This window comes from Heteronotia binoei, chromosome 21, assembly GCF_032191835.1.
Source record: "Heteronotia binoei isolate CCM8104 ecotype False Entrance Well chromosome 21, APGP_CSIRO_Hbin_v1, whole genome shotgun sequence".
In the NCBI taxonomy this organism is placed as follows: Eukaryota; Metazoa; Chordata; class Lepidosauria; order Squamata; family Gekkonidae; genus Heteronotia; species Heteronotia binoei.
In genome coordinates, this window is record NC_083243.1 from 149,947,904 (window position 1) to 149,972,184 (window position 24,281).

At 42.6% G+C, this 24,281-nt stretch overlaps 1 protein-coding gene across 9 annotated transcripts in view; it reads right to left on the reverse strand.

Moving 5' to 3' along the window:
* SOX6 (SRY-box transcription factor 6) overlaps positions 1-24,281 on the reverse strand; it is an 841,142-nt gene that overhangs the window by 663,453 nt on the left and 153,408 nt on the right. For 5 of the 9 annotated variants that reach the window (XM_060261709.1, XM_060261711.1, XM_060261707.1 and 2 more), the window contains one exon: positions 8,179-8,307. The exons of 2 other annotated variants lie outside the window; for them this stretch is intronic. The gene's annotated coding sequence lies outside the window, so the exon portion shown is untranslated. The remainder of the gene's footprint in view (positions 1-8,178; positions 8,308-24,281) is intronic. 2 more of the 9 variants (XM_060261713.1, XM_060261708.1) reach the window with 1 other exon arrangement.

Sequence of the window (24,281 nt, forward strand, 5' to 3'; positions counted from 1 at the left end):
CCACAAAGCAATCCTGAGGTTCTGAGGCGCTTAGGAACAGCATGTTGGGATAAGCAGAAACCTCTCCACAAGCACTCTTGTTTGAGTTTTGCAAACTTCACAGACCTCATTTTTCTCAGGAAAAGATCTATAATTTTTTTGCAGGAAAGATGTATGATATCTTTTTGCCCCTCCCTCTCTCCCCTGCACAGCATTCCATCCTCATGGCTCTCTGAATCTCAGTAGCTTATTTCAGAGCTCTGAGATTTGCAATGGGAAGAGGAAGGCAACAACAATCTTTCATGAACACTTTCTATTTGCAGAACTATTAAGATCCAACCCAATACTTTTTAAAAATTGAGTACTGTGGCAGAACCGGCCCGATTCTGCCTTCAGACCCAGTCACGTCAACTCCCTTTTGAGTTGCCAACTTCTGGAGGGAGCTTATCCTCTTCCCACCACTAGGGCACGCTGCCACCACCTGTTCAATTTAGGGGTTCCTGACCGAGAGGAACAGGACTCCCAATCCCCCTTGCCAGTTCTGAGGCCTGGCCTCAAGGTCCTCTGCCAACCCAGCACCTGGTTATGACAGAGACCAAAGTCCTTCTTTGGGAGACCCCTGGAGGATTGGCACCCCTGCCAACTGTATGCCTTCCCCCTTTCCTGGACTCACCTCTTGCAGTAGCGTGGTCTAAGGCGGTTGGGGAACCTATGTGGTACAGAGGGACTACCTTTTTAAACAGACAAAATATTTATTTAAAATTTATAACTATATACAGGCATTTTTAAATACAGGGTGAACAGAAGTAATAAATTAAAGTAGGGATAAACGCTCCTTCTTTCCCTAATACATAACTGGCCCTGACGATACCATCCAGAACCGACTCACCGGTCACCAAGACTCAAATCAAACTCAAACTGACTGTCAGCTTCCCCTGACAACTTTTAACTGCCTATCTCCCTCCAAAAACCTCTAATATAAAACCCAGTTCCTGCCCAGGAACTGGTTTTCCCTCCTGCAGCCTTCTGGGAGACCAGCCTGAAAGACTTCCTGTCTCTCTAGGAGGCCTCCTCAGAAGTGCTGCTTCCAGACAGGAGGGGAGGGGGGAGGAGGAATAGACTAGGCCAAAGCCTTGCCTAGAGTTTTATAGACTTCTCTAGCCAACTCCCAGACAAGCACAGGCCTAAAATGGTGTTTCTCCACAAGTACAACAGAAGTTTTGTAAATAAATTATTTTCTCATGTTGTTGTCCAAAGAAAAGGTAATAGACTATTATGAAATGTTGTGATGTTAAACAAAATCTCTCTCTACAGAACATTCTGTCAAAGCTATTTCCTCTTGGGGTTTGAAAAAGCAAAATCTACTGGGTAGTCCAAAAATATATATTTTCAATCATTTTTTACTGAGTCAGCCTTTTTTCTGTCCCAAATACGTGATTAAATTGCAAGTATAATTTCCTCTTGTTGCATCCTGGGTTAATCGCCCTGAATAAGCTCACCCCACTGGGGTTCTCAGTCCTCCACCAATTTTGGATGACCCGGGGGCGGGGGTTGCAATGCTCATTCATGAATCTTTTTCTTTCAGGGCTCTCCCTGACCCAAACATCACTGGTATTGAATGTGTCAGTCTTGTATGGGAAGCTGAGGAGAGTCTGGCTATGAGTGGTGTACCGACCACCGAACACGTCCCCAGAGAGCCTGCCTGCCCTGCTGGATAAGGTGTTGACCTGGGCATTGGACTTCCCTAGGTTGCTGATCCTGGGGAATTTTAATGTCATGTTGACAATGCAATGTCCACATGGGTGCAGGACCTGTATCATCCATGGAGACACTAGGACTCAGCCAGTTTATTTCAGCTCCCACCCATCAGGCCGGCCATACACTGGATTTGATCTTTGGGGCCGGGATAATACCAGATCTGATTGCTGTTGATACAGTTCCATGGTCAGATCACTATGCCCTGAAAGTCCGATTGGACTTGCAGCCCTCCTCCTGTTTAGGCAGTGAGCAGATTTATGCTCACCTGCAGAGTCAACTAGACCCAGAACGGCTTTGGGAGGCCTTGTGGGATCTGATGCCCCCTGGCAGATCGTTGGATGAGTTAGTGGAGGACTGGTACTCCCAACTCTCTACAGCCATTGACGATATCGTCCCCCGGCACCCTCTTCGCTGCCATACCAAAGCGGCTCCATTGTATACCCTGGAGCTGCAGAGGATAAAGCGGCAGCTTAAACGGCTAGAGCGAGTGTGGCAGAGATCTTATGATGAGAAGTTTAGAACTTTTTATAGAACATTTATGAAAGTCTATGAGAAGGCAGTGAAGTCCGCTAAGAAAGATTTCTATGCGGCCTCCATTGCATCTGCAAAATCGTGCCGAGCCCAATTATTTAGAACAATTCAATCACTGACTATGGTGCCAATAGGCAACCAAAAAGCTAGGGAATTGGACATTGGCTGTGAGGATTTTGTGACTTACTTCACAGATAAGGTCTTGACTCTCCGCCAAAATCTTCCAGCCACAGTTGAGACAGTACAGGAACTGGAAGCCTGTTGTCTGTCTTCAGGTCCCATGTTGGACCACTTCAGCTGCCTCACTCAGGAGGATGTGGACAAAATCTTGGCTGCAGTGAAGCCCACCATGTCCTCTGGACCCATGTCCATCTTGGCTTGTTAAAACGGGTGGAGATGGTATCAGGGGTCCCTTGGCTGAGATCGTCAACTTATCCCTGTTATCAGGGATATTTCCAGCCATGCTTAAAGAGGAAGTGGTTTGCCCGCTTTTGAAGAAGCCATCTTTGGACCCAAAGGTCCCAGCCAATTACCGCCAAGACTCAAACTTACTGTTTCTGGGCAAGGTAATTGAGAAAGAGGTAGCTAAGCAGTTCCAAATCTTCCTGGAAGATACATCTGTCCTTGACCCCTCCGAGTCCGGCTTCTGTCCTGGTCACAGGATGGAGACTGCTTTGGTCGCCCTCACAGATGACCTTAGAAGGCATCTGGATCAAGCCGGGTCAGCACTGCTGCTGTTCTTAGATCTTACAGTAGCGTTTGAAATGGTCAATTACGATCTAATGGCCCATCGCCTTGCCGATATTGGAGTTCAAGGGGTAGCCTTACAGTGGTTTTCCTTCTTTCTCTGTGGTCAGGGACAAAGGGTGGCAATTGGCAAGCAGACCTCCCGGCATCATCCACTAGAATGTGGTGTCCTGCAGGGAGCTCTTCTCTCACCAATGATATTTAACATCTATATGTGCCCCCTTGCCCAGACTGCCAGAGGTTTTGGGCTGGGTTGTCACCAGTATGCAAATGACACCCCGCTCTATCTGCTGATGGATGGCCATTCAGACTCCATCCCAGTTCATTTGACCAGGACATTGGAAGCATTGGCTGGTTGGTTGCAGTTGAGCTGGCTGAAGCGTAATCCAACCAAGACAGAGGTCCTCTCCCTGAGCCATGGAGGGCTAAGATTGGGTATCCAACTTCCCATGCTGGATGCTGTACTTCTTGTGCCAGCTCAGAAGGTGAGGAGTTTGGGTGTAATGCTGGATGCCACTCTTTCTATGGAGGCCCAGGTCACAGCAATTGCACGATCTGCCTTTTACCATCTCCGGCAGGTCAAACAACTAGCACACTATCTGGCTCCCCAGGACCTAGCCACAGCAATCCATGCAACAGTCACTTCCAGGCTGGATTACTTCAACTCGCTCTACGCAGTCTTGCCCTTGGGACTGATCTGGAAACTCCAGCGGGTGCAGAATGCAGCAGCGCGATCGCTGACTGAATTGCCTGTACAAGCAGTTGGCCATTGCTGTGCAGTCTGCATTGGTTACCAATTGAGTACTGGATCCGTTTCAAGGTTCTAGTATTGACTTTTAAAGCCTTATGCGGCCTGGGACCGACATACCTGCGGGACCGTCTCTCCCCATACGAGCCCCGGAGGCCACTATGATCGGCCAACCAACGTCTTCTGACTATCCCTGGCCCAAAGGATTTCCGGCTTGCCTCAACCAGGGCCAGAGGCTTTTCGGCCCTGGTCCCAACCAGATGAAATCAGCTCCCCAAGGAGATTTGGGCCCTACTGGAACTATTACCATTCTGGAGGGCCTGCAAAACGGAGCTGTTCCGCCAGACTTTTAGCTGAGGCAGGCAGGCATCCTCACACCATCTGATCGGCCTCCCTGCACTGACTGCATTGACTAACCAGGGACCAGGTTGACACTGTTGATAATTGACATTCAAGACACCTATGATTCCTGTCTCTCAATTTGTGAATGATGTTTATACCACCAACACCACCTTATTTCATTCTATTTAATGGTTTTAACTGTTAAATTTTTAACTGTTTTATTGTACCATTTTAACTGTTTTATTGTGTTGTAATCCACCCTGAGCCCATCTTGGGAACAGGTGGACTATAAATTCACAAAATAAATAACTAGATAAAATAATCAGTCCAAAGCAGTAACTATCCGATACTGCAGTTTTTTCAAGAGAGCAGGGAACAAATTTTCCCCCATAACTGGTTTGTAGTTAATATTTTAAATGTTATTTTATTTTCAGTCCTTCAGTCCTCCGTCTTTTGTACTTGGTAAGAAAGATTTTGTACATGTGCAACCTTTTTCATGAGGTCAAGGGATTTTCACTCCATGCAGATGAATGTGGTGCCCTCCGTGAAGGTACTATCAAAGTCATGCTGGTCTGCAGTAGAATAGCTATCTCACAAAGGGAGTTTTTACTCTCAAAATCTTATTCCACCACCACCCCCATGCTGATGGACTCTAAGTTGCTACTGGACTCAAATCAAACTGTGCTACTGCAGACCAACACAGCTGCTCTCTGAAACTGCAATTCTCAGTTACATTACTCTAGCACCAGATATGTCTGTCATCCTGATTCTGATTCCTACATGTGCTACTCAGCGCACTATTCAGCATCATCAGTTCCATAACCCATTATAAAGTATGATCAGGGCAAGATTAACAAACTAGGCCAAATAGGCACTTGCCTATGGACCCCCACACCTTTAGGGGCCATGGGTTGGCTTCCCCCCTCCCATTTTTCCCCTTGCTTGCAGCCCTCCCAGCCTGCTCACTCAGTCAGCAACGGAGCCATTCTTTGCCCAACTTGCCTGGCGTGGCTGCTGCTGCCATCGTCGCCAAATTTGCCTCTCTCTGCCTCTCCCCCACACCTTTGTCAAAGGGGCTGTTGAGAAGGTGCCTGCAGGCTGCAGCAGGGACTGCGGGGCAGGCACTCCGACTCTGAGATAATTCACAAGGCAGCCCCAAGATTTTGACTGCCTAGGGGCCTCCACAGGGTTTAATCTGGCACTAAGTATGATGTGGATACTTGAAGCTCACATGGCTAGATACTATCTATTGTCCTAACTTATCCCACAGGGTATTCCATGTAACAACAGTTTCATTTGTTACATGGAATATTCTGTCCCCACTAAAAGCTGTACTCTTTAACTTCTACTTAGTACTCATTGTTTACACACAAGTATGTGGTGTAATTTGCCACTTATTCATAAAAATGTTTGAAGCTGCAAATGATACTACTGAAAATACTTTCCTGCACTACACTACAAACCTATATTAATATAATCATAATTAATTTGAGTTTAAATTCTGAGAGTAAAACCATTTCCACATAATCTGAACTTCACAAGCACCTGGATATTTCCATGCATTAAAAATGAATGAGGAGAGTAGCATAAGAGATTGGTAGTTTGATAAACATTGGGTATGATCAGACGGGGAATTAGCCACGACAATCTCTTGGCTTTAAGAAAGCCAATCCTGGTTGAGACAGTCCATGGCAATCAGACAGTGCCTGCTCACTTGGTGGCTGAGACACAAGGCTGCACATGCATAGGGCAGAACAATCACTCAGCTCCTGTGTGTGCATGGTGCACCTGGGCCAATCACATGGCTGGGAACACACTATGGAAACACCAGAATGACTTTGCAATTGGGAAGTTCCTGGTGGCTATTTACTCCATTCCTGGGCCATCCTACCATGAGGTAAGGATGAGCGGGCTGTAGGCAACAGATGTATGTGTGTGATTACACACATTAAATCTGGGGGTGGGGATGGCTAAATGGCCAAAATGCCTATCTGATCACAACCTCAGATTGTGTTATCTAACTAAATCATTTAGCAAGGTTTCAAAGAATGGACTATGAAGAAATGTTGAAAATTGTTAATCTTCAGTTAAAGGGGAAAGGAGGAGGTGAAGAATTCTGCTCAAGCCCAGCAGAACTTCAGGAAGAAGATTTCTAAATCATGTTCCCTTCTCCTACAAGCAGTGTAAGTGCTTGGGAGCCAGTGCAAGGCTGGCACCCCAGGCCAGATGCCCCCCCCCCACTGTCCCTCACTTCCTCAGCGAGGGAAACAGTGAGCACAGCAGCTGCCACAGGGCTTCCATTTTCAGCACACACACACGCCACTTGCTTGCTGTCCCTCCTCCCTCGAACCCTTCCCCCAGAGCTGCGCTCAGCGCTCTACCCCCAGAGCTGCGCTCCAGGCAGCCGCTTCAGGCTGCCTAATGGACATTCTGGCTCTGCCCATGAGTCTTCGCAGATAACCAAGCCTGCATATATATATCTGGCCAAAGAAAACAGAGCAGTGTCTGCAGCAGGTTTCTATAGATCTGGGATATTATTGTTTTTTAATTAGGTGGACCTGGCATGACTTGATCCAAGGGGTTGCAAAGAGTCAGACTCTGCTATGCGACTGAACAACAAATACTCATGGAAATAACATAATCCTTGCTTTCAATAAGGCACCTGTCTTGTGACAGATGCATAGTATCAACATTTCTTAATTAAATAAATATAATAATGTGAAATACTTTGTTCTATTCTTCATCTATGGGGTTTGTCCCAACAAGCTACTTTAAAAGCATGGACTTTTTTCTTTAGTTAATCTGATATTAGAGTTGAAACATAGGAGCTTTGTGGTACCTTAAAGAGTAACAAAGTTTTATTCCAACATAACTTTTGTAGCTGGAGCCCACTTCTTCAGGTAAAATGAGCAAATTTTCACTATGTTGTCATTTTATTTATGAGGTATTTAAAAAACAGCCGGGTTAAAGAGACATGACATACAGTGACTACACAGTAAAATTTAACTATGTAAAATTAAAATTTAATCAAGAAAAATACTGAGACCATTCACTAGTTATGATAAACTAATTAACACCTCTAATGAGTGAGGAGTCCCAGGTTTTATTAAGGTAGAATATAGGTACACTAATTAAATCAATGAAGGACTCATAGTACAATTATAAGTTAATAATGTGTCCTTGGATAGCTGACAGTATGGCATATTACTAGGGTTGTCAACAGGCCTGGAGAAAATGTTGTTTCCCTTTTATAGAGGTTGAATATGTGGGAAATGACCAGCGAAAGTTCTCACTGCTCAAAGGTAAACAACATCACCTAATAAACACCTCGTAAAGCCTCTGTTGAAGGGACAGAACTTTTTCTTCTTCTTCAGAGAGTTGGCAATCCTATAATAGATATTTGCCTTCTTCTAAGTCCTCTGTGTATGCCTGTTTGTGGTAATAACTGCACATGTGAATGGAGATAGGAAGCAATAATACAGCACTAACTGCTCAATTACATTTTACATTTAGCATAGTTAGCTTACTGTTATTTTTATTCTTTATTCCCATAAATAGTCCATCTTTTCAAGGACACATGTCCTCAGATACAATATACCTAGTGGTGTGTGGATGTACTACCACTAATGCTGCTATTTAATGTGACATCACCAAGTCTCAACCCCATAACATCATCAGACCCTGCCCAATGAATCTAATGAATAATGAGGACCTGACAACCTGTGTACTTATACCACTTCACTATAAAATTTCTAGCTATAGACTTGGCTACCATACAGTCAAGAAAATGTTATTTTCCAAGTCACAAATTTTAGATTAACTTTTGAAGCATAAGTTGAAATTCATTAATTTAATATGACAGGGTTCATCACTGGAACTGGTAGTGTGGTGGGGGGTGGGGTAGAAGAATGTATGTAGCTGATATAAGACTACATTTGCTAAACAGGCAGGGCATTCAACCAAAGTGAAATACAGGTTTTGAATTCAATTTATAATACCCCAAATATCTCCAAAGGAGTAAGTGAGCACAAAAATAGTATATAGAGAACAGTGGATGAAAAAAAAATCCTTACCACTGATTAGAACATTTAGGTGAATATGCAAATGTTACCTGGCCCCGCCACAGGCTGACTCTGTGTTCTAGCAGTATGCTGTGATAGTTGTCATCAGAGAAGGAGCCAACAAAACAACAGCCAGTGGGCCTATTAACAAGATATAAAGTAAGATGAGATGGTAATATTTCACATTTTCCAACAAGCTGCATTGAAAAGACTTATTTAAAGCTTCCTTTAGAAAACACTAACAACAATTTATATGATTAATCAGTACCACAGCAAAATGTTTACATATAGCTGGCATTCTCTATAGTTTTATTATCCTACAAGGATCTAACTGCCTGAAACATTTGTTATGTTTATCATAGTCTGAAAGACCTACTGATTCACAATCCAGTCTAAGGGAGAATAGACCTCAGCACAGAACCCTTTCTCTACAATAATTTTTTTTAAATAGTAATTAAAAAAATCCTGAGGCAGCCAAGAAGCCACTATAAAATTATAACTACCCAAACATTTTATAATCCACAAGGAACAAACACTGAGCCATTTGTGATACCCTCATGAATGTATCCTTTGAAGAAGAAGCCCTTCAGCGATTGGGCCAACACCTGAGATTTTTAAAAAACAGACACTAATGGAATAAAATTTAAAATTACATCAATTTCATATGTTTCAACTAGTTTATAAAGCCTTTGGGTATGATCCCATAATCAATACAATTAATTAATCTTTCCAACCATCTCAACTGATTCTAAACCAAGGTCACAGCAAGCTCTGAGTCATTAAAGCCAATAAATAAACATATAAACCCACCCGCTGCAGATTGATACTATCCCTAGAATGGTGCTGCTGAAAGCTGGAGAATATTTGAGAACAGAATGGCATATGGGATTGGTGATGCAATATGAATTGACAGGTCAACAGAAGTTCTCCCTCCTCTTTCATGCTTTTGTTCCATTTGCAGAAGATCTGATACCCAGTTCAGTTCCTAAGTTCTGCCCTAAGGAACAACTTTTCAGAGATGTGGAGAACTGCAGGGAGAACTGGGAGATATCCACTCCATGAGTTGCTTGCACTCAGGATCAATTGGAAATAACCCTGAGCATTTTTGGCATTCTGCTATGACGAACTGGCCCAGAAACTGATTTGCACAAGATCATGCAGCAAGTTAATACTATTGTCATGTAGAGTTATATCAGACCACCACTAACCACATTACTTAGTCTAACTTAGGGCCATAGTGCCCCTAAGTTACCTCATGGCTCTATTCACTTGACACACCAGCCACTATTATGTCTACACTCAAATTAGAGTAGTTGTGAGGAAATAGCAATACTAAGGTAAACTTGTAGTAGAAGCACAAATAGGTATTGCCAGTGCCAGCATCGGCAGTGGAAAGGCTGGGGCAGATGCCAAAGCCCATGCCTGCTGTGAAATAATTGTGTTTCATTTCTCACATTGCAAGGGGAGAATGGCAACTTTATTACTTTATGGTAACATATACTAAGCTCTCACCAGGAGACCTCACATCAATTCCCATATCAAGCAGAATTTTTTGGAATTTCTGCATGCCACAGATACAGCAGGGAAAACCTTACAAATATTGTGTTGGATGACGGGGCGGGGGGGGGGGGGGGGCGCGAATATTTTCAAACTCAGAATGAAGGTTTTGCTCAGTTCAAACCTCCAAAGAAAAAATGCATTTTTTCACACCATGAGCTTCAGAAAAGAAAGTAAGTTGGTCCATTGCGCCCTAAGATGGCATTTGACTTATCAGAGAAAGTCCAGTGGTTTAAGCTAGCATTTCAAACTTTGAAGGTAGTGTGGCAGTAGCAACAAGAGGTAACTAGAAAAATTAAAGGGTTGGAATACTTTCCCTATGAAGACAGGTTAAAACACTTGGGGCTCTTTAGCTTGGAGAAATGTCGACTGAGGGGTGACATGATAGAGGTTTACAAGATTATGCATGGGATAGAGAAAGTAGAGAAAGAAGTACTTTTCTCCCTTTCTCAAAATACAAGAACTCATGGATATTCAATGAAATTGCTGAGCAGTCGGGTTAGAACTGATAAAAGGAAGTACTTCTTCACCCAAAGGGTGATTAACACATGGAATTCACTGCCACAGGAGAAGGTGGCGGCTACAAGCATAGCTTCAAGAGGGGCTTAGATAAACATATGGAGCAGAGGTCCATTAGTGGCTATTAGCCACAGCTTATTGTTGGAACTTTCTGTCTGGGGCAGTGATGCTCTGTATTCTTGGTGCTTGGGGGAGGGCACAGTGGGAGGCTTTTAGTGTCCTGGCCTCACTGGTGGATCTCCTGACGGCATTTGGGGTTTTTTGGTCACTGTGTGACATAGAGTGTTGGACTGGATGGGTCATTGGCCTAATCCAACATGACTTCTCTCTCTAAGTGACAGAAAAGTATGGATTGTTCATGTCTAATATTTGCAGCCAGTGCTATAATAATGGTGCCAAAGTAGTGCAAACCATTGTTTAAGGCATTCTTTATATCCAACTACCCCTACAACTGGAATCTTGTGTTGGTGCACACAGGGCAGGCTCGCCCACTAGGCAAACTAGGTGGTTGCCTAGGGCGCCGAGAGGGTTGGGACGCCAAATCGAGCTCCCCCCTCCCAGTGCTCCAGGCAAGCACCTAGTTTGCCTGCCTCCATTGCCCATGAGCTCGCACGCCGCCCCTCACCCCCTCCTTCCCTTTCTGTACCGTCCCTTTACCTCCCCCCATGCACCACAGGATGCCACACCTGGGCCCTTCCAGCTGCTGCATGCCTGCCTCCTCCTCTGCCTGCCTCCCACCCGCCGCCAACACTGCCGCTGCCTGCCCACCCCCTCCTTCCCTTCCTGTCGCCTCCCCACCCTGTGTGATCACAGTGCACTGGACCTGGGCCCTGCCGGCCTCAGAGACGAAGGGACGGGACAGGAAGGGAAGGAGGGAGTGGGAGTGGGCGGCGGCAGGCAGGCGCACGGGTGGAGGATGAGGCAGGCACGCCTCCCCTAGTCCCCAGCACTGCTTGCTCCCCCAGTCCTCAGCACCCCTTCTTTCCACTTCCAGCTCTGCCTACTTCTAACTCGAGCTCTCTCTATCTCTGGCAGAGAAAAGCGGCTGCTGAGGCTGGCCAAAGGCCCTTCTTTTTTCTTGGCATAGCTTAGACAGATAAAGGGCAACACAACACCAATTTCAGCAATTCCTTTGCGCCCTGCGCCTTCACTAACCCCTCAGCCGCCCCGCACAGTGCATCTTCTGAATAAAATTTCTTTGATCTTAAAGATGCCAAACTGGACTCAAACTTTCTGCTGTTATTTCAGACCAACACAGCTGCTCACCACAAAGGTTTCTTTGCCTTTCAGGCTTGAGAGGGTTAAAGTGATAGAGTGGCGCTTCCTAGAGAACCTCCACAAGTCCTCCCACTTCTGCCTTTGGGGCCGGTTTCTCTTGCTGGAGAATTGAAGGACTGAGGCTGGAGCCGGACCACTGAGGCTGGAGCCGGACCAGGAGATGGAAAGGCTGGAAGGGTAAAGATCTTGGGGGTAGAGGAGGAGGGAGAGGATTCCCCCAGGCTGGCCTCTCAAATCCTGTGAGCCTCTCATAGCAAAATAAAACAATAATCCAATGGCAACAGGGGGGGGGGGCAGAAGTTAGCTTTACCTATGGTGCCAGATAGGCTAGGGCCGGCCCTGGGTGCACCCTACAGATAGTTTTGTCCATGTAAAGAATTTTTTTTTAATATTACATCATATGTATTCTTTTTTTTTCCTGGAGCAACAAAATTTTAAAAGAAGATAATGCAACTTAATTTTAAAAAACAGTACATATGTATAAACAAAACGTTTGGATTGTGATATTTGTTGGCAGATTAAGTTAGCTGCATCAAAGATGTAACTCTTGATTTAAAAAAAAATGAGTAATACATTTCTCCAGGGCTTTTTTTGAGCTGGAATGCACTGGAACACCATTCCAGCTGGCATGGGCAGCATTCTGGCTGCCTACGTCAGCATTCCAGCTCACCCCAGGTGGCTTCCCGGCTGGCCGCCAGGCTCAGGGGACCGAGCCGCACTTGTGTGGGGCCTCCTGATGTCATGCCAGCCGGCAGAGCTCAGGGGGCCCAACCACGCTTGCGTGGGGGCCTCCCGTCATCATGCCGGCCAGTGGAGCTCTACAAAATCAACTGCGTGGCACAGAGCCAACAGTTGTTAAGGTGAGTTGCTCCCATCCCCTTTCAGTTTCTTTCTTTCTTTTCCTTTGTCTCTTTCTTTCTTCCTTTTCCCCTCCTTTCTTTCCCTCCTTCCCTCCCTTTTCCTTCCTCTCTCTCTCTCTCCGTTTTTTTCTTTCCTTTATTTCTCTGTTTTCCAACTCTCTCCCCCTTTTCATTCATTCATTTTTTCTTTCTGTCAGTCTTTCTTTTTCTCTGTCTATTTGCTTTATTTTTCACTCCCTCACTCTTTCTTTCTGTCAATATTTCTTTTTCCCTGTTTGCCTTATTTCAACTCCCCCTCCCTCTCCCCTCCCTTTCATTCCTCCCCTCCCTCCCTTCTCAACTCTTCCCCCTTTCATTCATTCATTTTTCTGTCAGTCTTTCTTTTTCTCTGTCTACAGTATTTGCTTTATTTTCCACTCCCCCACTCTTTCTTTCTTTCTGTCAATATTTCTTTTTCCCTGTTTGCCTAATTTCCAACCCCCTCGCTCCCTCTCTCTCTCCTTCCTTCCTTCCTTCCTTCCTTCCTTCCTTCCTTCCTTCCTTCCTTCCTTCCTTCCTTCCTTCCTTCCTTCCTTCCTTCCTTCCTTCCTTCATATTTGCTTTCTTTCTTTCTCTTTCTTTCTTTAAGCACTACACCATGCTGGCTCTTGTGATCAAGTAGTGTCTTGGAATTTGATTTTTTTTTCTGGGATGGCTATATATTTGTGGACTTTTTCCAGTGCTAGAGTATCTTTTTTGAGATGTGGTGACCAGAATTGTACACAGTATAATTCTGGTTACCACAACTCAAAAAAGATATTATAGCACTTTTGGTGATGTCAGAGGTGTGGCCTAGTACACAAATGATTGTGATGTCAGAGGTGTAGCCTAGTATACAAATGATGATGATGTCAGAGATGTGGCCTAGTATGCAAATGACAGTGATGTCAGAGGTGTGACCTCACATACTAATGAGTTCCTGCTGGGCTTTTTCTACAAAAAAGCCCCTGTATTTCTCAATATGAAAAGGTCCCCCCCGCTCTTTGCATTAGCTAAGTTATGGCTCCTTTGATCAATCTTGAGTGATAAAATTATGTTCCTTTCTTTCTACTGGATGATTCCAAATATATTCAGCATGTTGAGATTGTTAAGCATTTTGGATGGACATGGACTGGCCTCACTTCTGAGAAGGAGAAACCTTTCTGTAGACCTTGATACCAAGGCTTCTCCAGAACAATATTTGTACTATTTACACAAATTATACCAATTGTATTGAATAGCACTTCAAATAACCTCATGGAAAGCATTTTCTCTCTCTCTGGTTTTATATGAAGTAATAAAAAATAACCAACAAAGTGAAATTTTGTATGATTTCGCTTAACAGAGTAAGCAAATTGAAATGGAGAAAAGAGTGTTTAAAGAAGAAAGGGTAGAGCCAAACAGAAGGTGTGTGTTTAGAGGAGAAAGGGGTTGTACCAAAAAGGAAATAGGGCTTCCAACCACAATACAGTAGACAGCTGGATCTAAATTCTGAATGCAGCACTCTCTTTATTGGACTGGTGGCTCTGTGATAGAATCTGGGCAATTTTTTGCCAACTGGATCATTTTCTTTCATTTAAAAGATTCCATTTAGTCTAAAGCAGTTCATACTTCATGTATGGTGTTCACTACCATTTATAAACAAATCATAATAATTTCTTGCATTCAGAAAAACTAAGAAGTAGCCATATATTCTTGTGAGGTTTTTTTCTCTCCAGTCAGATTCTCACCATAATGAGTATATAGTTTTATTTAAGCAATTTCATGGAACATTGTTAAACTGTCTAGCCTGCTGGTTGGTACTATATGACTTTGCAAAAACTCTGCTGTTTTACATGCTTAGCACTCTGTGATCACTTCCATCTGGAGAGAATATAGGCTTAAAATAAACATCAAATTGTAGAGAAAGAGGCAGAGAATTTGTCAGCAGGCAAATACAGAAAGAAACCAGTTACCACAGCTTATTGTTGTTGCTTCAACAATGCAGCATCTATGACAGTTCACAGAGACAGTGTGCCTAATGATCTTATTAGAGCACAACACAGTCAAATTGGAGCTTCAAGAAAATTTGGAATGGACCAAAAAATGGCAAGAAATGTACAACTTTTGCAGCCAAACCTATTTCTTGCATTTTCCTGCAGTGGAATATCCAAGACAAGAAAACGGTCACAGGATGAGTATTTGAGAAGTTTCACAGCAGGTTAATAATTTTCTTTCCAAAATTTTTATTTATTTATTTATTTATTTATTTATTTATTACTTTACATTTATATCCCGCCCTCTCCGCAAGCGGACTCAGGGCGGCTCACAACATCATAAAAACAATCAATTCAATAAAACATATAAAACCATAATTTACTTATCAATTTAAAACTATTAGCGCTGTCTCAGTCCAATCTAGGCGGTATTGACTTCTGCCTATGCTCGCCAGCATTCTGAGGGATGTCCGGTGGCAGCCCATTTTCAATCAACCACAAAAGCCTGTTTAAACAGTTCGGTCTTACAGGCCCTGCGGAACGCCGACAAATCCCGCAGGGCCCCTATAGCTTCTGGGAGGGTGTTCCAGAGTTCTGGTGCTGCCACCGAGAAAGCCCTAGATCTTGTTATGCATAGCTTGGCTTCTTTTGGGCCAGGGGCAGACAGCAGATTTTTTTGTCCCTGATCGCAGTGCTCTCTGGGGAATATATGGGGAAAGGCGGTCCCGTAGATAGGCAGGTCCCTGACCATATAGGGCTTTAAAGGTTAATACCAACATCTTGAAGCGAACTCGGAACACAACAGGCAACCAGTGCAGCTCTCTCAGCACTGGCTGAATGTGCTCCCGTCGTGGTAGCCCCATTAACAGCCGTGCCGCAGCGTTCTGCACTACTTGTAGTCTCCGGGTTAGCGTCAGGGGTAGCCCCATGTAGAGAGCATTACAGTGATCTATTCTTGAGGTGACCGTAGCATGGATTACCGTCGCTAAGTCGTTGCGCTCCAGGTAAGGGGCCAGCTGCCGCGCTTGCCTAAGATGGAAAAAGGCAGCTCTAACAGTGGCTGCCACCTGAGCCTCCATTGTAAGGGAGGACTCAAGGAGCACGCCTAAGCTCTTGACCTTGGGGACCGGTATCAGTGGCACCCCGTCAAGGGCCGGCAGCTGGATCTCTCTCCCCGGACCGCCCCGACCCAGGTAGAGAACCTCCGTCTTCGTCAGATTCAACTTCAGCCGACTCAGTCTGAGCCAAGAGGCCACGGCTTGTAATGCCAGGTCTAGATTTTCCAGGGTACAGTCAGACTGGCCACCCATCAATAGGTAGAGCTGGGTGTCATCCGCATATTGATGGCAACCCAGTCCATACCTCCTGACAATCTGGGCAAGGGGGCGCATATAGACACTGACAAAGAATAATTATTCTTACAAAAGTCATCCATTTATGAGAAGAATAGAGCAGACACTGATACTCTCTAAAATGCCATTTTTAGTCCCTGAATTTCTGACACAGAAGGGAAATATCTCCCTGAGATCATGAGAGTCTTATTTAAGAGTACTGCCATTGTCCAGGAATGACAATCAAGGGGCTAGAAAAGAATGGGTCGATCTAGCAATAGGCACATCCCAAGAGGGCGGGGGGGGGCTCATAATCTTGAGCTGCTCTTGGCAAAAGTGAGAGTCCAGACTGGCACCTTTGATTCTGGGAACTTCCCTATATCAGGAAATCCACCATGATAGCACTGCAACATGGAGCTTTGATCCTAGAAATCTATGCACGTGTTTAACCAAGACATAAACCTCTAGGACTGTAGATGTCATATTTGGACCTCTTTCTGAAGGAACTGTGCCAGCATTACTAGAGACACCTACCTGTGGGAAACAATCAACATGGGAGTCCTTCTGCAACTAATACACTGAAATGTGGAGAAAATACTACTGAAGTAAGATAAGACATTCTGCTGCATCCTGCTATCTTGCTAAAACCACGCTATTTTAAAACTTGGGCCTTCATTAGTACAAGTTAATTCTTCATATATGTTGTATTTTAGCTATATATTTAATAAAGAAGAAAGCATGTAATGGCATTCCAAACAAAGTAAATACATGGAAGAGATATAATCTTACAACTGTTATTATACCATCTAGTGGCTTTTATGATTTCAATTAACTAGTAGCTGGTTCCAAGAACATTTAAATACTTAAGATTTGATAACAATGGTTAATCTTCATTCAACCTAAGATTACACAGAGTAATTACACGTAAACAGGAAAAATGAATTCAATAATACTTCCTGTTTCAGTGTTGGCCACTATACTGTGAATTGTACAGCATATACAATTAAGAGTTGCATTGCTAAGCTAAAAATATTGGTGAAGATTTAAAAATGACGAACAGTGCCTTTTTAAATTAATGTCTTATTAGTTGGGTGAAGTACACTGACAAAGAATAATTTATGCTTATTCAAACTGCTCTCGACATTTTCAGGTGTTTCCAAATGAGCTCACAGAAGAGTGATTAAATGCATCTGATAACAAGCCACACATTGCTGAAATTACTTACCGCCTCATTTTATGATTAATTAAACATGTAGATTAAAGTTGCAAAAGAATTTAGATTAATGAGCAAGTTAAGTCTTGCTGATATAAGTGAATTGGGAATTGGATGCTCTGTGGAACTTTATAAACATGCATTTTATAATGAGTAAGACAAGGCTACATGTTGAATCTTGGCCACAAGGGCCTTTGACGATGCAGTCTTTTTTAACATGGTTTGACAGCTTTCAAATAACATTCTACTATAGGCTTTAAACTTTGTGCATTGCTGTAAAACATGAGACTACATAACTCATGTATTAGGAGTACAATTATTTCTAAGCTCTCTAGGGTAATGACCCCCTGTAGCAGCAGCTGTTCAGAAAAATTACAGGCTCAATTGTTATTTTAATCAGAGAGAGAGTTTAGTAGTTAAAAGCAGTTATGCAACTTGTAAAATTATATGACACCTCATCAGTGTTTTTTCTGCATCATCCGGAAGGACGGAAGGAAGGAAGGAGAGAGAGAGAGAGAGAGAGAGAGAGAGAGAGAGAGAGAGAGAGAGAGAGAACAGCTTGGGCTTATTAGTAAAGCACAGTACTCAGTCATTCATAAAAAATTCAAAGCCATTTATTAGTGTGGTTTCTGTGCAAGGCAAGGTAATGTTTAAATTTACGATGACTCTTATCAGCTCCAAGTGAGTTTCAAAATATCTGCTGGGTTTGCCGAACATCCAATTTTTCTCTTTTAAGATCAGCTTTCCCTAATATAAGTAGTTCAGTCAGTGTCAGAAAGCCAAGTTAGACTTTATGGATTTGAAGGGAAGGAACAAATCTAATTGTTCACAGAAACACAGCTGGAAATAGGGTCCAATCTAGCATTTTGTGGGAAAGCTTAACTTGATGGTAGTCAACAGAAAAGATAAATCCTATGTTCATCTTAGAATACACACTGAGATGATTCAGTACAGTGGCTCTTAGCCCCAAGATGAAGTCATTTTTCCCCAAGGATAATTTCCCCCCCTTTTTTTAAAAAAAGCAGCCATTTCTTCCATAGGAAATCCAAATAGAGATGTTGCAGACATGACGATGTCACTTCCAGGTGATGTCATTGCACTGGGGAGATAGTGCAGTGATGCTCTGGTTTTTTGGGCAAACTCTATGGTTTTGAAGGCAAAAACCCATAGAATTTTGCCCAAAAAAACCAGCATCACACGTGACATCCTGCAAACACCCCCTTGAACACCCCCCCAAATCCCCCTGCTGCAACAGCAAGGGGACCTGGCAACCGTAACTGTAGAGAAAGATGGGATATAAATGAAATAATATAGCTGAGAATGGGAGGCAGATAAAGGTAGGTTCATGAATGGCTGAGAAGGAAAGAATGAGGCAGAAAAACCATGGTAGGTTCCCTACCATGCAAGACAGCCTAGCCCAGAAATAGGGTTGCCAAGTCCAATTCAAGAAATATCTGGGGACTTTGGGGGTGGAGCCAGGAGACTTTGGGGGTGGAGCCATAAGCAAAGTTATGACAAGCACAACTGAACTCCAAAGGGAGTTCTGGCCATCACATTTAAAAGAACCGCACACCTTTTAAATGCCTTCCCCACATTAGAAATTATGAAGGATAGGGGCACTTTCTTTCGAGGCTCACAGAATTGGACTCCCCTGGTCCAATCTTTTTGAAACCTGGAGAGCATTTTTGAGGAGAGTCATCAGATGCTATGCTGAAAACTTGGTGCCTCTACCTCAAAAAACAGCCCCTCCAGAGCCCCAGATACCCCTATGGTAGATCAATTATCCATTATACCCTATGAGAATCGATCTCCATAATGAATTGCCCAGCAGAAATTCCCCCCCCCACTCCGTTTCTGATTACTCTGAGGCAGGGGAGGGCCTGCTCCCACCTGGGGATTGGCATCTCTACTCATGAGTTGCTGAACTTCCAACTTCTTCAAAGTAACACAGATCAACCAAAGGTTCAAGTTTACCTTTCCTATGCAAAGGACCTCTGAAAAGATTATGCAACCAACAGAGAGTCTGGGATGGTTTCACAGCCAGAGGGAGCAGCCATGTTCTTCTGCCTCCTACTCCCATCTCCATTTAGCCTTAAGGACCAGACACACCATTCCTAGAGGAAGCCTTTTCCAAGTGGAGTCTGAATCCTCCAGAGGTGGAAAGGCACATGGTGGCTGTGGGGGCGGGGCTTCCCCGCACTGGCAAGCTGACTGGGAGCAGGAAGGAGCCTGGGAAAACGGGAGAACCCCCACTGGGACCTGGGGATTGGCAAGCCTACTCAGAAGCCTGCACCACACCTGGCCTATATTTTTCCTAGATAGAGGCTGCCAAGTAGCAGGGAGCTGAAGAAGAGGGGCAGATAAAGGTATATTGGTTGTTGGGTAGCAAAGAGAAAAGAAAGCAAGAAAAGGACAGAGGCTTATGGGGGCTTGCAGAGAAGGGAAAGAGAAAATAGTTGGGGAGGGGAAAATGAGATCCAACACACACATGTCCCTGCAGGTTCTAACTTGTTTAAACTAATCATATCCTTCCTCTGGGAAGGAGAGGAGAAAAATTAAGTCTCAAAATACACTTTTCAAAGAGCTTTTCACAAACAAGGCCATGTAGACATAATTATCAATGACATGCTGCATTGTCTAACAATATGCCAAGCAGATCCAATACATGTGCTTAAACATGGCTAAAACTAGTACGTTTAGTGCAAACTTCAGCTGTGAAGTTGATACATACACAAAAGTTAAAAACAAATTTTAAACTTTTCACTGGGTCTGTTCTGTTTAGTGTTTGGTCTTTTAAAAAACATATTTTAGAAATTGCACTCTCTTTTTCCATACTAAGGTTGCCAAACTCCAGGTAGCACCTGGAGATCGATCTCCTGTATTACAATTGATCTCCAGGTGACTAAGATCAGTTCCCCTGGAAAAAATGGCTACTTTGAAGGATGGTCTCTATGGCATTGTACCCTGTTTTCTCCTGTCCCCAAACTCCACTCCAACTTTCTAGGTATTTTCTAATCCAGAGCTGCAACTCTATTTCATATGCATGGAAATTCAAATTAATAACTCTTCTCAACTTATTTCTTTTATAAAACTTTTAAATGATCTTAGCAAATATTTTACAATTTCCATTATTGTACTTTTATTATAGATATATTTGCATTCCAGATTCCAGAATGGATATATGTGGAACCACAAAATAAATTAATTTTCCTTGACAACTGTTCCCTGCAGATGTACTGGGAGGGAGGAGGACCAAACTAGAATGGTCCCATGTTCCAAAATAATGTATCTTTGGACAGGACTATAAACCCAGTTTATATACCCAAAATAACATGTTATTTGATCCTGTTCACAGATTTCACCTACTATTTGGGCTTCCATTACAGGATTATTTCTTAAAACTGTTCCTAGCTTCTCTTCTGGATCTTCCAAGGTCTTCAGATGTTCTAAACAATCTAAATTAATTTCTTTCCATCTTAACTCTGCAGAAGCGTTACATAAAATTATCCACCACTTTGAGGCTCCCCCATGTAAACAACAACTTTAATTATCCAAGCTTGAATAGACTGGATGTGGACTTGATAATTTGAATATATTAGACAAAGCATGCTTTTATTTATTTGAGTATTTCTATGCCACTTTTCTTGCCAAAGGGACTGAAAACAGCTTGCAAAAATTTCCAAAACAACTAATTTTAACAATAATGGTAAAATAAACAAAAACAAAGAAAACAAACACATCCTGTTGGGCTCCTCTTGATTTACTAGACTGGCTATCATAGGCACCAGACTGTGAGCCAGGGATAGCTTTAACAACTTCCTATTGGGTCTGAAGATCTCCCAGAACTACAACTGAACTCCAAACTACAAAGATCAGTTGTCCTCTCGGGAAAATGGCTGCTTTGGAGGGTGGACCCAAAGGCATCATACACTGCTAAGATCTCTCCCCAAACCCATCCTCAAATCTCCAGGAATATTTTAAATTTTGAATGGCACTTTAGTTCTTTTAAATCATATATCCCTAAATATTTACATCATAGTCTGATATTGGTTTTTTTTAATTCCATCATATTTTTTGTATTTTTCCTAACTAATCTTGTGCCACAGCAATCATTCTTTAATTATGACTTTTGTATATTTATCTTGATGTATAGTTTGTTAGTGTATTGTATTTATGTAATACTCTTAGTATATGTACTGTTGGTGTCAGGGCTTTTTTGGTAGAAAAAGCCCAGCAGGAACTCATTTGCATATTAGGCCACACCCACTGGCATCACCATTGTTTCACATAGGGCTTTTTTGTAGAAAAAGTCTCCAGGAATTTTCCAACCTTGAGTTGGCAACCCTAGCTAGGAGACAAAAGCTGTTGGGCTCATGCCTTTTACAGTTCTCAGACTAAGTACTTGCAGGTAGAGAATTAGTTCAGCCCAACTTCCCCTGCCTCAATAACCTGTTGTTCCATTATAGGGAACCACTTCATATTAATGGACTATGTGGGCAACGAAAGTATAGTTGTACCAAGTTGAAACTTCTTTTTCACTACAGTACTCAATGGATTATATGGGGCCAGTTATTATCACCCCAAACATTTTAGCCTGCTGCTGAAGAGGGACCCCTGAATAATTAATAAATACCCCTATAATAATAAATGAAAATATGGTTTGGCCTCCAGAAGAGAATGTCTGATGCAACGTTTAGAGTGACTGTTGGAGGCCACACAGCCCAAAATGGGAGTGGATTCAAGGTTGTAAAAGTAGATAAGAGAGGCCCTGAGAAACTTTTGCTAAGCTGATAACAAAGAGGGACAGAGGACATATGGAAAATTACAGGAAGGTGGGGGCATGTGGAGTAGATAAGTATGGGGGCTTGGCTGCTTGTATAGGGGGTGAATAAAAACGGTCTGTTGAAGAAGAACTTTAACTTAGCTATTTTAAAGGCATATGCCTTGCTAAGTTCTGCTTTGATGTCAAAGTAAATACCTCATTTCAACACAGCAATGTGTGCGGACTCTGTTATTTTCCTGCTACACTGCAAGGATGACTGTAAAAATTAAAGGAGGAATAATATGTATATCACACATGTAATCAAATTAAAACAAATGCTATTATAAATTATTGTGTTCCAGTCTTACAACCCTTAGTGCCAGTGTTCCCACTTAGAAATTGTAGGGCTAAAGTGAAATGGAAAGTATATTTGATTTTTAAAAGATCTGAAACTGTTGCTTCAGTGACTCTTTGTGGGGTCCTGCGAAATGAAGTGAAGCTAGAAAGCTTTACTTTAAGTCATATTTGGCTTTTTGACATCATCACAAACCCTACATAATTGCTAGTATAACTTCAAAAAGGGTTTATGTTTAAAAAATATATAGTTGTAAGGTCAGAAAAAGAATCAGCAAGAATGTGCAAGTGAATTCACTATACATTTCCCTACTCCATATTTCTACCTTCTTTACCACTAAAATGTTAATAAATTGCAATTAAATATTATCCTAATAATTTGAGATGTTATAGGACAGAAAACTGGAAACAGTTACAAGTTGAAGAGCAGTTGGCCACTATGTGACACAGAGTGTTGGACTGGATGGGCCATTGGCCTGATCCAACATGGCTTCTGTTATGTTCTTATGAAGAAGGGCAGTTGGTATAGAACACTAAAGGCTGTAGCACTTGAGACATTCACATAGGACGATGTTTGACTGAACCATAAAAATGACTGTCCAGACAGATACCTGGGAATAAGCATATGCAATAAAGCAGCACAGCAGTTAGCAAAATTATTATTTTAATAGTGGCCTATTTTCAATTATTCACCAGCTACACATCAATTTAGTTAAAGAAAGAAAGAATCCATTAACATTAAAATGGCAACTGCACTAAGAACTGTAACAACAGTCTTATTCTGGAGACTGGCCAATGGAAAATATTGTTAATTGGAGTGTCTCATACCTCTCAGAGAGTTTTATAGAACTCCCTCTCCATCAGGAGGACATGCTCTGCAAATGGAGAAGGGGGACAGTTTCAAAACTATCCATCATAGTCAATTACAAAGAAAGCAACATTAAGCTGCTACTCAAGGAGAATTTGTTCAGTAAACATGTAAAAGAAAATTATGTCTATGGAATTAAAAGGAAAAGAGCTCTGATTGACACCTTCTGTACACAGCAATTAATGCATACATATACACACCATTAACAAAGGAATAGTAAACTGCTAGCCAAAAGCTACCTACCTAAAGTCATTGAAAGTGCTTGAAGCAAAATTGCTCTGGAGTAAGAGGCTTGTGAACTTTAGCCTAAATGGCAGTCAACCATTTACTACTTAATTTTAATTTGGACAGTATCTTTCTTTTGGGCAGTTATCTTTCTTTGCAGTATTAGTTTAATTTACTTAAGCACGTGTGTGATATAAACCACAATACTTAGACGACTAATTCTTAAAACTTTCTACTAAAGCCAAAGAAGCTACAGTAGTTAGGAGGCCTGGCAAATGTAATGTTCCTGGCAACAAAATCTTTTTGTTCTTGCTTCAAAACACCCTTATGTACATAGCAATATTTGTTATTGTACATATAATTTTAAAATCTGTGTTTTAGACAGAAGCAGCAGTTCATGAGATTTATTTTCAAAGGACACATTGATAGCACTATTAAGTTATACAATGAGGCAGCAGATATCTTATGCCCACAAGCTCATGTTGACTGTATCCATCAGAGGACTGTGTCTGATTTCTTCTTAGCCCTTCACTCAGTCACTAAGCTGTCATTAAAATATTTCTAACCCGCCTTCCCTGTGAAGAGGCCCAAGCGGCTTGTAAAAATGCCCACTGCCATCAACAATAGCAGTTAAAATAAGCAGCAATCTAAATCAAAATTATTTTTTTTAAAAAAATCAAAACACTAATAAACCAGTCCAAACCAGCCCTGCCACTAGACCGGCCGTCTGGGGGCACCAAATTGGGCACCCTCATGTGACTCGGTGATGTTATCAGTGGGGGAGGAGCACCAGAAGTTAGCTTTGCCTAGGGTACCAGACTATCTAGAGCCAGCACTGAGTCCAATCACAATACTCCAATTTAATTGTTCAGCAAAATGCCCTTTCAAACAAAACTTCTTTGCCACGCTTCCTGACTATCATCAACAATAGCTAATTCCCTACTTGTTAATGACAGCCAATCTGTAGTGTAGAAAGCAGCAACCCAAAACTGTGCCTCAGCATTGGCAGTGGCCAGAAGGGAGAGGTGGTGGTAGAGATGGTCAGGAAAGGGAGTTGGTAAGCTGAGTCAAAGGTGGGAGAGGTGTGTTGTCAGTGACAAGGAGATGGTACCCCACAGCTAGCAGCAGGGGTGAGAGGAATGGATTTCCCCTTC